The following is a 13,903-nucleotide window of genomic DNA, read 5'->3' as shown; positions in this document are numbered from 1 at the left end:
TCTGTAAATATGTTTATTCAAGAAGGTATCTTGGTAAAAAGAATTATCACACATACATACAAACCAAAACATGGCAAAATGTTGTTTTCGTAGGCCCTGGATATCACTCACTACTGATGAAAGTCGTGGCCGGGAATCAAACTCGGGTCGCTGTTTTTGTTTTGTTTTTATGCCACAGTGCAATATCCACTGCGCCACCACGTAAATATAAAACAGTATATTTATAACAACTCTTAAACAATGATCTATCCTTTACCGCGGTACATTTGCATATACGTTACAGGTTGGTGTGCACAGTAGAGACGATAAAAAATAAAACGTAGCAATACTGCAACTTATGCCTGCTGTTGCGCAATCATCAGTGCAATGTTTGCCTGGATGCCTGAGGTTTACGCCTTATTGGAAGTTCGGAAGAATGTGAACCCCCCCCCCAACCCAAAGCGCACCGGGCGACCATCTAGCAAGCGCCACGCGCCGTAACAGGAGATGTGGTGGCGTGGGGTTGTCTGACTCCTGTGAGTAATTTACGAGTTTTGTTTAAAGGAAAAGACTGCTGCCCCTGCAATGATTTCCTGCTGGATAAAAAAAATACTTATTGCGGACGTAGGAAATGACAACGGATGACTGACGTTGGGGGGTTTTTCTGTAAAGGATGACACCCCCTCTGGAATGTGCACGTGTCAAGCGTTCGTGTTAAAAACAATGGAATAATCAACTTTAAGCAACAAATCCGGATACCGGGGATGTGGGTCATTTCAGACAACATTTGTGACAATTTGTTTGCAGTTTTTCCGTGACACCCTCAATGCTGCGGGTGTTTATATATTATTATTACTTGTTGTTGATAATGCATTTTAACTCGTCCACGTTTCTGATCCGTGCCACAGCTGTCAATGTCCAGTTATTGAAAATGTTTCTCCTTCGGACACGGTATGCTACTTTTCATTGTCGTCGTAACTCAGTTTTCCGAAAGCACTCGACCGCGCTCGCTTGCCTCCTCGTATCGTCATATTTCATGGCGTTAATAAAATAAGGGAATACATCCAAAACTAGAGACATCACGTATTTGACTCCTGTATTAAGCAAAGTAAGTATGCTGAAACAGCACGCGTCACTTGAGAAAGGGATGACGACCGACGGACAAGACCGGTGATGGAATGGCATCCAAAGCAGAGAATGAACTGGAGATGACTACAACAACAACGAAGACGCAATTGAGATGACTTCATGGACAGGGCCACGGGGGATGGCGACTGCATGGGGAGAGCAGTGGATAGACAACGGATGATGATGATGATGGAATAGGTGGTTGTACCCTGGGACTGTTTTTTTCGCAAATTCTGGCTGTCGTGTCTTTTTTTCGCACAGACACTGGATTACCCTTTGACTCTGGAATAAAACTAAAATCTTACCAGCAATTAAAAACAATCAGGCCGTGTTTCCTTTGTAAAAGTCCATAATCATAAAAGATGCATATACAGTACTGTAGTATTTACATTAATGTGCACTTTAATGCTTGACTCGGTTTAAAAGGTGAGCCACAATCCGTGCTTACAGACCCTACCGCTCCGCTACTCTCTTAAATATTGCATTGTGCAAATATTGACTTTGATATTGAACAAATGTACGATAGCTGTTTACAGCCCTGATGTTTCTAAGGCGGCGATGTCTAAGGTACCACACATCCTCTTTCATCTCCGAAGAAAGCTAATCACAATTCCATACGTTCGTAGGTTATGCAACAGCTCGTTCGAGTAATGCCTTAATAATAGTCTACACATTGTACACGTTGCCATGTGGAATTTACACACTTTTATTTAATGAATGCATTTAAAGTCGTGTTTGTTTCGTGATGGTCACTGGCAAGCATGCACGTGGTAGTGGGAATAAAATTAGATCGATGATTAGTACAAATTAAAACGCAGCTCAAGCAAGACCTTGAAAATACGTTCACTTCCCCAGCTGCTTATATATACGCTGCTGAGGATTCCAAAGAGACTGCACACACATTTTAGATGATGGAATGCGAAGTCAGGTACTGAACTAAATCATATTTCCCATCCGGTTTTTGAACAAGAGCACTTTCTTTATACGTTTTTGTATGCGCGGCGTGGAATTATTCCCAATGCTGTTGGCAACTCGCAGTTATTTGGAAGATAAATTCCGCACTTTCATTTGTACATTCAGAACACGATGTCTCCAATTTGCAAGCCCATTTACGTTTTTGTTACACTCAATATGATTTAACCTGCTTATGCTCTCTCAGCCACGTTTTCCTCTGTCTATCTCTCAGTGAAATTCCAAGCATGCACCTTCCCATGCTTCTTTGATGATTTTTCAGCATTTGTTACATTTTCTTTGTCAGTGTTCATATTTCCATCCACATGTTATAACAGAGAGTATACACTCCTGTAATAGTAAAGTTCTTATGAAGATACATTTTCATTGTCAACTTCGCCTTTCCAAAAGCACTTCAACCTGCTCTGAATAGCGTCTTGATGTCATCATATTGATGCCGGTCTGCCTTCAATGATTGTCAAAGGGGCATAGGGTCAGCTCGCCTGCAGGAGCAGGGTGGATTGTTCCATCGCCAGACTGAGTGATGGCGATGGCTTAGGGAGGCCTTCATCCTGCAGTGGATAGATCATGGACGATGATCATTTGTACGGTATATAATTTCTGGTAGTCTTGTGTGGCCTTAGAACAGCCTTACAAAAAGCCAAACATTTAAATATTTATTCTATCCGTTTTTTGAAGACGTGTTTCAATCGCAAGCAGACAGGACATGCATAAACACATATGACTCACGCAACTACAGTTGGTGCTGAATATGGCTGTTAAAGGGGCTCTGTTACTATGTATATTTACTTCTTACAGCACCTGCAAAAAATGGAGCGATGTGATACTTGACAGAAAGCGAAGGACGTGGTAGTTTATCCTCTGTGTTAAATGCAGTACGAATACCACCATGCGGACCTAATGCATCACATGGCACTTTTTATAGCAGCTTCACGTTTCTCTTGGGCTACTTGATGCATTCATGAAGAGTTGTATCATTTGTTTTTCTACCATGATCCTTCAGTAAGGGAATCAATATATACATTATCATCACGGCTGGGATATAACTCAGTTGATAGAGGAGTATATTTATCAGTAATCAAATCGTGAGTTCAAATTATGGTCATTGGCAACTCGGCACTATCCTTGTTGGCTGATGAAATGCAGTGCCGGATTATGCTAGTAGCAAAAGTAGAATATGTTACGGGCCCCGCACTTTCAAGGGCCCCCCGATAAATGCTTTCAAACTATAAATTCCGGTTCAGTGATTCTGCACTTGCTCTATTACTATAGTACTATATTGCCTTCAACTTTTATGAACGACTGGGTGTTTAACGTGAGCGATTTGTCGTATTATCTGAATTTATAGCAAATGAAAAAAATACAATTACTTTACTATGCAAGTAAAACAAAATTGTTTTAATATATTTTTTTTAATTTAGGGCCCCTTTATAACATATGATACAGGCCCCGCACTAGCTTAATCCGGCACTGATTGAAATGCCTACCAACGGGTAAAGCTTTACCACATGTTGGGCATCCACAGTGAGTGTCTTACGAAAGTCATGGCACCCACCATAGGAATGTGGAATTTCCACTACTATCTCTGAAGCACCAATGAAGACCCTTTCCATCTGAGTATCGAGACACTGACTTTATTCATTTAAATACACTGTGAACTTTACAGCCTTTAACATTAATTTACATGCATTATTTTCATTAACACCGTGTTAATAAATACCCGTTAATTAAAGAGTTTCAGTCAGTGGCTGGAATTGCGAAGTGGTGTATAATTATGGTTGGTGTGGCGTATCAAATACCGGATAGTGAAACGTCGGGGGAAGCTTTCTCTGACCAAGCATTACCTAACACCAGCGCACCATGTCCCAAGCCCCCTCCTAGATTCAGGTGGTGACATCACCCCGTAATTCTGAGCGGGTGATGTAAGGGACCAGCTGATTGAGCAATTAGCATAGAGCGGAGAGCTTGGGATGGCTTTAGTGAGCGGAGGGGGCGGCTGAAGGCGATTTGAGAGGGGAGGGCGGGTTGCGGTGGATGGGATGAGTGGGTGGGTGGATGGTTGGGTGGGTGGGTACGTGGGTGGGTGGTGTTGTGGTTTTTCTATGGGGTGGGTTAGGTCGGTGTAGAATTGCAGCTGGCACGGCGCTCACAGCCAGCCCCCTTACCCATGCAGACAAAACTCACAGGCAAGTCCCCTGCAGCCTCCAGTGTGAACGCCGTCCGCCTCCCAGGCACGTGTGCCACAAGCTCCCTGCCCGCCTGTGCACGTGGCGAGCTGCCCGCGTTTACCGGCGCGTTCACTTCAGAGTTCGCTTTCTCCATAGCTTGGCGGTGTTGCCGCTCGACTTAACACCCCCACCGCCACGCACCTTGCTCAGTCGTGAGATTCCGAAAAAATATATATATAACTTAAGCGTAGAGGAAGCATCAGTCAGTCAGCGTCACCACAACCAAGTTCACCTCCACGCAAGAATGGGTAGCATGAAGTGGAGGGTGAAAGTTAAAAAGAGGTGAGCATTTTTGATCTTTTGTCAATATTTGTCGTGCCCGTTTAGCCTCGCACCCTCGCATAACTGCCAATGAACGTTTGCCATACACGGTTTTTTTGTTACGCAGTGTGCAATGGAAAACCAATTGTGATATCAAGCAGCTGTAACTCAATTGCACTTTGATATTGAGATGATCCTGATACGGTAATATGATGTAGACTGTAAAGAAACGAGTGGTATCTTATTTTAAGCGAATGTCAAATATTTTCCGACATAAGAAAAAACAATATATCAGTGCCTCATAGTGCACAGTAGAGTATTTACTAAATAGTTTTGGCCTCTCCATCTCTCTGCTATGCAGAAGGCCCTTTGCCAAAAACGTCGGCTGTTATATGCTTGTGTCCTCTGCAGAGAGGTGGTGTGGATGAATGTTTTGAATATTTAATCTTTGTACTTTTGCCAATTTAACTGCCGATGAGAAATGTACGGTTCAATCTGGAAATAAATGTTCTGTTGTCCCATCGCATATCCAAGAAGTCAGAATAATTTTATATGAAAATTGAAAATTTAGTTGGGAAATCTAAAATGAAGATATTTAGTGAATTCGCGATCGGTAACACGCATTGATGGTGCATTACCTCATCGAGTTGGCAAATTGTGTTGTTACAAGTATTTAGAAGTGTTGTGTAAAGCTTTATATTGATGTTGCGTGAAAATGTTTTTCTTGATTGTGTTTTAGAGATGAAAGTAAAACGTTCACATTATTTCACGAGTACATTTAGGGGAAGTAAAATAAATGTTGATCATTCAAATACTTTTTTTCAACACGAAACACCAAGTGTTGCATCTCATCCTGAAATACTTGCACAGTAAAGTAGCGATGTTAAAATAGCTTTAAAGACGTTTTATAAACATGCGCACGGTTAATTAAACCCATGCACACTGTAGTATATGTGTAGACAGATGATTTTACTTAAGTAAATGTTATTGATCATAATGAAACAACTCTCAGATCACATTCACCAAGCGATGTATCCAGTGGTTTCATTTAAATAAAATTGTCGAGTAATTGGATTAATGTAAACATGATTCTTGCTATTGTTTTTGACAAACGCATAAATATGTAATACAATACGTACTTACTATTGGGTTTTTAGTTCTAGCTTGTGTTGTTTAATACACATTACAGGTGTAGCGATCAGAAGGATTTTCGAAATTCAGGGTCGGGCTTCTATGAATACATCTGAATACAACGATCACTCATAACCTCAGAGGTCACATGAAACCATACGACATGTGAATAAAAATACATTCTCACGCACATCATAAGATCTGTTATCTATTGATTCATCCACACGTATATCAAGTAAATTCTTACTGGCAGTTTCGCGCCCCATTGCTGTAACTGGGTAAGTGTCAATTAGTCTCAATGGGCTTTTACCTGCACGCAAAAAAAAGGATTTCACTTGACTTTATGGACCATAAAAAACCCGTAAAAGCCTTGTTCCCTCTCTTTTGAGAGTGAGTGAAATACCGTGAGCATGGCAAGTTTTAATGGTTATTGTTAAATAAAGTCTTGTTTAAGCTTCGTGAAGCATTGAAAGTTTGGTCACGGGCACATGTATTTTATAAAGACAGGTTTGCAAATCAAGATAGAGGCAATTGATATGATAGCACAAGACAACGATGTAGAGTATTGTGTAGATTACGTACAGGAGATTAAAGGGCATTGCACAAAATCTAGCAACAGGGTTCACTTCCTCAATGTTTCCTCTGGACATAATAACTTACATTTACGAAGTAACTCAAGGACGTTATTGCGTATGAGGACTGCTATGTAAGATAGAGAAAAAAGATTACTACGATCTGCAGCAATTCCAGGATGATGGTAGCGATGAATAGGATGATGGCCATTGAAAATGTGCAATGATCGCATTTTTCGGGAATCTTTGGTTGACGCATAAATAGTCTACTGGAGAATGTGCGTGGAATTTAGTGCGATAAATCAGCCCATGGCTCTGGAATCAGTATGATCTATGGAGCAAAAACACATAACTCATCATTGTAGGCAAGTGCCATCATACAATACGCAATTACGATGTGTTAATTGTGTTTAAAGAATAATCCACTTATTTCAATCATTTTTTTTTATTTTTCCCGACTTCAATTTGTAAAAAACTGAACTCTAAAGAACATCATTTTGAAACAGCAAATGAATCGGAATGGATAAATACTTTGCGTATTAAAATTCATAAAACATTTTCGATAAAACAGAAAATGTTCAACATCTCAGAATGTCTCACTATAAGTAAGTGTACATATAAGATTACTCAATAATTTTAAAAGTAAACTAATACGCTGCATTTAGGAACATACTATTCAATATCAGTGCCAAAACTTGCACCATCAATGCATTCCAGAAATGATATTGCAATGAGATATTATATATGTAATTAATGATATAAACCTCAAGTTTACACGTGGATGCGACCATGTTTATGAAAATTGAGTTAACAACGTAAAAAAAATAAAAAAATATCTGCGCAGAATGATATTGGTAGAATGTTAATTGCTTTGGCGTTTCACTTGTTTTCAGAATATGCAAGAACTCAACCAATGAAGAGCACGTGATTATGCAGAAACTTAAAGAAAGAACGCCTCCAAATATGGAAATAGAGAAAAATAAGATGAAGAAAAAAAGGTGCTGTCATCACACACAGACACAAACACAAATCTTTGGAAGTGCATTTCTCGATATACTTCCAACATACTAGCTCACAATCAGCAGGAATAACACGATGGGCAAGTCACTCATGTAATATCTAATTACACACACATCGCGTTATTGTTTGACCATACTTCACCACACTAGCCAATTCTGGTTGGTGAAGAGGAGGGGCTCAAAGCCCCTTTCAGTTATTCACTCACCACTGATGTTAGCCGTGACCGAGAATCACTAATCACTTCACCTCAGTTCAATATCATTTAACTTGAACGTCTTCATAGACAAATAAAGAACTTCGTTTCCGTTGTTTCCGTGATCTGCATCAAGGGCAGCGATAGTTGACGTTTTGGACATGTAGTCATCCAGCATATTTTCGCTGTATTCGCAAGGCTTAAACCATGAGGCTAATAACACACAGCAATAAATACAACTGATCTGATTTGATGAACCAACAATTCTGGAACACGACACACACGGCATGTGGAATGGCCGAATTTTAGTGACTGTTGAAAATAATAAAAAGTAGTCTACACTGCAACAGATCGTAAACTCAATACAGAGGCTTTAAAAAACGTATTGTTAATTCTCAGAAAGTTTTGATTTTATAATTAAATAGTCCAATATCCAGAAAAAAATATGAAAATAATCATTTACAGCCCTTTGTTAAATCACCGCTGTATGAAGATCTCCCCGCATTATGTCTGTCACTCACGGGGAGTCTTTGGCCATACTTCACCATACTGGTAAATTTGGAATGGTTTAGAAAATGACCAATTGATGTTACCTGCGGCCGGGAATCAAACTCAGGTCTCCCGATTCACTCCGTCGTGGGCCAACCACTACTCTGCAGTTCCACCTCGCATACAGTACCGCAATCGTTTTTTAAAAATATATTTTGGCCACATTTCTGTGTATTCACTTTAAACGATTTACCAGTGATGCTGCTGTGTACCGTATCATTGTTCTTTTTATATATATTAGCATTACTGCATACTGTATTGTTTTAACAAGACATTGCAGCATGCATTTCAGTGTCACTCACAGACAATAGTTCCATTTCATAATAAAGTTAACTCATGACGTAATGCTGTTTTTCCACTACATGGATACAAACATATTACTGTCGCATAGAATAATTGCACAATTTAAGTTACAGACAATACAAACTCACAAATCCAATAACAACGACCAAGCTTCTTACATCCTCCCAGCCTCTGTCCACCCGGCAGTATAAATAGGTACAGCACATACTCTTTGGTTCTTTCGGTAAAGTCATGACTTTACCGAAAGAACCAAAGAGTATGGATTCCTGCAGTGACGAAAGCTTCAAATCAAGATAGGTACAGCACAGTTAGTCGTTGGGCAGGTCGAATGTGGTGGGTGAAAGTGTGGGTGAAACCGCCTCTTCCAAGACATCTGACCAGCATGGACGGGTAGTGTGGTCCTGTCGAGCTTCCTCTAGCCACCACCGTAAATGAGCAAGTAATTTTAGGGCGGCACATTAACCAACATCTTGTATCACCCATTGCCCACTAAAATATTCTTACATAGCAGCATTCATTTCTTTTGCTACCTCAAAGTCTGAACGTAAATTGCTTTCTTCTCAAATTAGAATGCATACAACTGGCTGGTACAAAAATACAAACTAATCAGTGTGCATTGTCGCATCCTCCGTGGTGCCAGATTCATAGTGAGAATCAAACGGAGAAGACGGCAGGGCCAGGAGCAGCCGCCCCCTCCTGCCCGGCCCGCGGGGGTCGACCCGAGCGAGAGGAACGGCCGTGCCCAGCAGGGCCTCTCATTCTTCCTTCGCATCCTTGCCTCGCTAGTCACCCGGATGCCTCCTAACGCTGGCGCCTTTCCAAGCCCCCCAGCCTCCCGTGGTCGCTTGTCCCGGAATAGGGGCTAGTGCGACGCGCTGTCGACAGACACGCGCAGAACAACAACAACAAAAATATCAACGCACGTAGAAGTACCGTAGCTGTAAGGGTGTGGGAGCAGTGTCAGTGTGGTCAACAAAATGACACCGTGTGCCCAACGATGTATTTGCCAGGAAAACATGGCAAATGAGCTGGTTCGTTGAAAGTGTTCACCCCTAAGTCAAATACTCAGTCTCTCCTATGCGAATGCAGTGTCCCACTTTAGGATGAAAATAAATTACATTTAATTTATTTTGTAAGCACTGCAGTGCCCGCCATGACGCTGAGAGGTCAAAGGCATAGATAGTGTTAATGATCTATAAAATTAGTAGCCAAGAACTACTGATTAACTCATATCAGGAAATACATATTTAAGACATACCGTAGTGTTCTTTGGGGGCTTTCGGTAAAGTCACGTAGATAGGATCAAAGAAAATAACAAAAAATCATTTGAAAAACTATGACGTTTCGATCGCAACACAAGCGTTCTTCCTGATGACGAACGCTTGTGTTGCGATCGAGACGTCTTAGTTGTTTTGTTATTTTCTATGAACCTATCTACGTGACTTTACCGAAAGACCCAAAGAATATTAATTCCTGCAGTCACGAAAGCTTTAAGTCAAGATTTACGTACCGTAGTGTTATGGTTAAAACATTGAATGGACAACGTTTACAAACTACCATTTTTGTGAGGGTAAATCAGAAGAATGCCACGTAGCATTTACATTTGAAAAAAAGTTTCAACATTTAATAAACACACATATAGAACCATAATAACAACAACATTTCAATAAATAATTGTACAAAAAGCCTATCTTGCCAGTTTAGTGTCATAATGTATATGTAATACCGTTCAACAAAATGTTCTACACAGACAATTTCGAACAATAGCTGGTTTCTCTTGTAATATAGTGCCCAGAAAATATAGCTACGTTCATGGGTTTGACATGCACATAGCTTAGAAAGTATTGTAAAGTAAATGAGTATTTGATCAAGGCTGGCACTTGATCCTAGCTAAAATCTAAATTAAATAATTTTATTAGAGTAGTGTTCGTGAAAGATTACATCTGATGATGTGGAAGAAGGGCTTGGGATAGCGGTGCAAATGCATCTTGAAGACAATGGCAGTTCGCGCACGCTGTTTCACATCTCTTGAAAATACATCTCATCAAGTAAGATGTGAGGCATGCAGTAACCCTGGGGGTGCCTTGTCTTTTCAAATTACTTTTAAGCTTAATATGTGAGTAATGTGAAATAAAATAAACTATATGTGCTTGGTGCTCGTTGTATAAAAAAAAACCCTTGTATAGTAATGTATGGTGGTTGACTTGAACTGCATTCTGAGGTGGGATGTCAGCGGAAATGGACCTGCTTGCATGAATTCATCTGAACGTGATGCAGCCTCTCGCATTCACACATCAACAACGCGGTGTTTGACTTCTGCCAGGGGCTATTATCTCTAGATCTTGGTCGCTAACTCGGGTTTCGCACATCCGTCAACCAGCGGACGTCTGAAATTTTAAATCGACGCATAAATGCAATGTTTTAGCTCGTAAATATAAGAGGTGGTCCAAGTTAATTAATTGAAAAACGAATTTCTTAAGAACTGCTTTTTGTCATTTGTCGTCCTTCCCTCGCATCTCCGATTAGCGTTGGTTGGCTACGTACGGTGCGAAAGAAGTTTTAACATACATCATTACAAAGTGAAATGGTTCTACAGTATTGAGTGTAATGCCTCCTCGAATGCCATAACTCGGCAACACGATTTAAATGTACATAGCGTAACACACCACAAGAGTTAAGGAACCTCTTTGGCACGTACATTGCGTTAGAATGCAGTCAATTCTTTGTCTCGAGCAACTTCATGCCCATCTCAAACCCACCTGCTCAGGTGAAGCAGCGCACCCCACATACGATCACCATAGAACGTTTTTAACACGTAACAAATTGCGCAATTTTCGTCAAGGTTGATTGTAAAGCGCAGTCTCTCGTTACATACTAGTGCCAGCGGGCCGCCCACTGCAAAAAATAAATAAATATATATATATATATACCAGAACACACACACGGTGTGCTCTGGTCACTACCAGAACCATTTACGAACCATCAAAATATTATCTTTAAGAACAAGCGCATAATAACCGATATAATGACTGACGGAGGATCTGCGTATTCGTCACACGTTCGAAACACCGCCCCAAACGTCCAGTGTGTAAGTGCCGCTCATGCAACGCACCAGAGGCTGTACACTATACGGGGGCTGCACCGTGCTTCAAGTAAAATTGATATTTGCAGTGACTACTGTAGGCATAGAGAGAATGCCGCGGGATTTTATATGGGTACGCTTAGACTGTGGTTACATTGAGTCCCCTAAACATATGTAAATCCGTTTTTGGAGTGATTATGGACTCATCTTAAATGTGGTGTACGTTTTCCCGTAGTGCATGACTTTTATTCTGAAAGATATATTTGAAGTAATGATATCAGTTCACATTTTCATTGTATGTTACTCATTAATGTGCATTGCAATTGTCATTGCCATTAGAAATGTTCAAAGGCACGGTTAAACTTTAAAATCACTGTACTCTACTGCGGAGGTGTTTAGCGTTTGTGCTATCTAGCTCTCCGAAGTGTTTTCGAGTTGTACCACGTGCTGTTCGACATGTTGTCCGACGTTTCGCACCACATTCTGGGGCCTTCAAGAACTGACGCTCCTATACCTGTCAACCCCTTATCAGTGCCTATCTTATTATAGACCAATTCAGACCTTATTGGTCACCCCGTGCCCTTATAAATCTCAACGTTCATCCTACAAAGTCCCATCACAAGGGAGAAACACAAACAAATGTATTCTTTTGCCCATATTGAAACGGCTGTATGCAATATGGACCTGAAAACTACATTTCCCTGTACAAGAATACGGGTAAACCGTATGGGTTGATAGGTGTGCAAGCTCCCAGCATGTGGCGCTGAAAGCGTCAGTGTTGTTCGGTATAATGTATCGGATGTCCACCTGAAACGACTTTTGTAGAACGACGCTCACCTGTCTTCTGACAATTGCTACGGATCCCACATCGGATATATTTTTTTTTGTTTTAAATTCGAAACAAACCCAGTGCTCAGCCTTTTCCTTTATTTGTTTTGATAAAAGTAGAATCTGTAAATTTCTACCGGGCCTTCGTATGTTGTGGTTATACAACCACGCGATTGGAACTGCATGTAATCTGCCACGTGTGTGTGTGTTGACAGACATGCAAACATCATGAAGCAGGCTTCCTGATCAAATCTTTTTTTTAGTATTTAATTTTATTACGGCAAGTCATGATTATATGGTAAACAATAAAGTTTCTACATGCAATATCACTGTTTTATTGACCGTTTTCGTCCTGTTGTTTGGTTCTCATTAGCTTGTATTTGTAAGTGACATTTTCTGCAATCTACTCCACACACAATTCAGAACTATTAAAACTACTGTACATATTGTACATATGTTAGTTTCCATATTTATGAAGGATAACACGATGATCCTCTGCATTATCTGCAAAAATTTAGATAAACAGAACTGCTGTCAAGCAATAAGATTTGTTAAAATGAAATGAACACACATATACCTGCATCACTGGTGGTTGTGCAACTTAAACTATATAACTATCACTGCACGAAGGAACAAAAACCCCAAAAAAATTCAAATAGAGGAATTTTATTCATTAAACGTTAATGTACTCCATCATAAAAAAAATCCCCCTTATACATCTGACGATATATTTTGCCTTTCAATTTATAGCCGATGCATTTAGCTGAGCATATCATGCAAACTCACACCTGAACAATAGCCAAGCCGATGCATCTGTTGATATGTAAACTCTGACTTTAACATAGCTATTTCCGTGACCAGTTACATGCTAATCCCTCACATTAAAATCATGCTACTCTCCCAGTTACATGCTAATCTAACACTTTAACACAGCTATTTCAATACTAAATTATCCTGTTTGATATGTAAACTCCTTTGTCAAGACGCTCTGCTCCTCCCACCTAGCTTAAAAAACGCTGTGAAGCTTAGCAGCGTTCATTGAAGCGCTGTCGTCCCGACAGTTCTGTTCCTTCACCTGAAGAAGGCTGCTTGTGTTGTGGCCGAAACGTCGTGAGAATTTTATTTGATCATGTTTCATTTTTATTATTTTATTTCCATTCTACGTGATGACTTTTCCGTTAAGAACCAAGAAGATAATAGCCAAGCCGTTTAGGGGCGACGTGCCAGCCCGGTCTACATAATGAGATTTGTTTCCAGTTATTACGATCGGAATTTGACCGTGTTATATTTAACAGCTGTTCGGCCCCAGACAGCCAGTCTCGGCGCACAGAAGGCGACTGACCGGCTCCACTAATCTCACAGTCTTCGGGCCCCCAGCTCCATCCATCGGTAACTGAGCCAGAATATTGAGTTACGAGACGTTTTGCTGGGCCGGAGCCAAGAAATGCTGGATGGGTGCGAGCCTTCGTTTCCCCTGTTTGCTTTCGCTCGGCTTCCGTCGCGAACGCCAGCAATGTTAGCAGTTTCTTTTTGTTGTTGAAGCCTTTCACTTTGTGAACATAAACCTGTGCAGTGGACGTGCATTTTGAATGCGTGGATGTCATGAAGTTATTCCCAAAGAAGCTTTTTATTATTATTATTATTTTGGGGAGGTGTG

At 40.6% G+C, this 13,903-nt stretch overlaps 1 long non-coding RNA gene across 1 annotated transcript; it reads left to right on the top strand.

Annotated features, from left to right (window-relative positions):
• Nucleotides 1-4,185: 4,185 nt before the first annotated feature.
• Nucleotides 4,186-12,572, top strand: LOC142924167 (uncharacterized). Its single transcript, XR_012941332.1, has 3 exons — nt 4,186-4,589; nt 7,165-7,269; nt 8,977-12,572. It is a non-coding gene; the product is annotated as an uncharacterized LOC142924167 (long non-coding RNA).
• The last annotated feature ends 1,331 nt before the right edge of the window (nt 12,573-13,903 follow it).

Source organism: Petromyzon marinus, chromosome 9 (assembly GCF_048934315.1).
Source record: "Petromyzon marinus isolate PM22_M1 ecotype Great Lakes invasive population chromosome 9, UKy_Petmar_22M1.pri1.0, whole genome shotgun sequence".
Taxonomy (NCBI): domain Eukaryota; kingdom Metazoa; phylum Chordata; class Hyperoartia; order Petromyzontiformes; family Petromyzontidae; genus Petromyzon; species Petromyzon marinus.
This window is presented reverse-complemented; position numbering and strand designations above follow the sequence as displayed.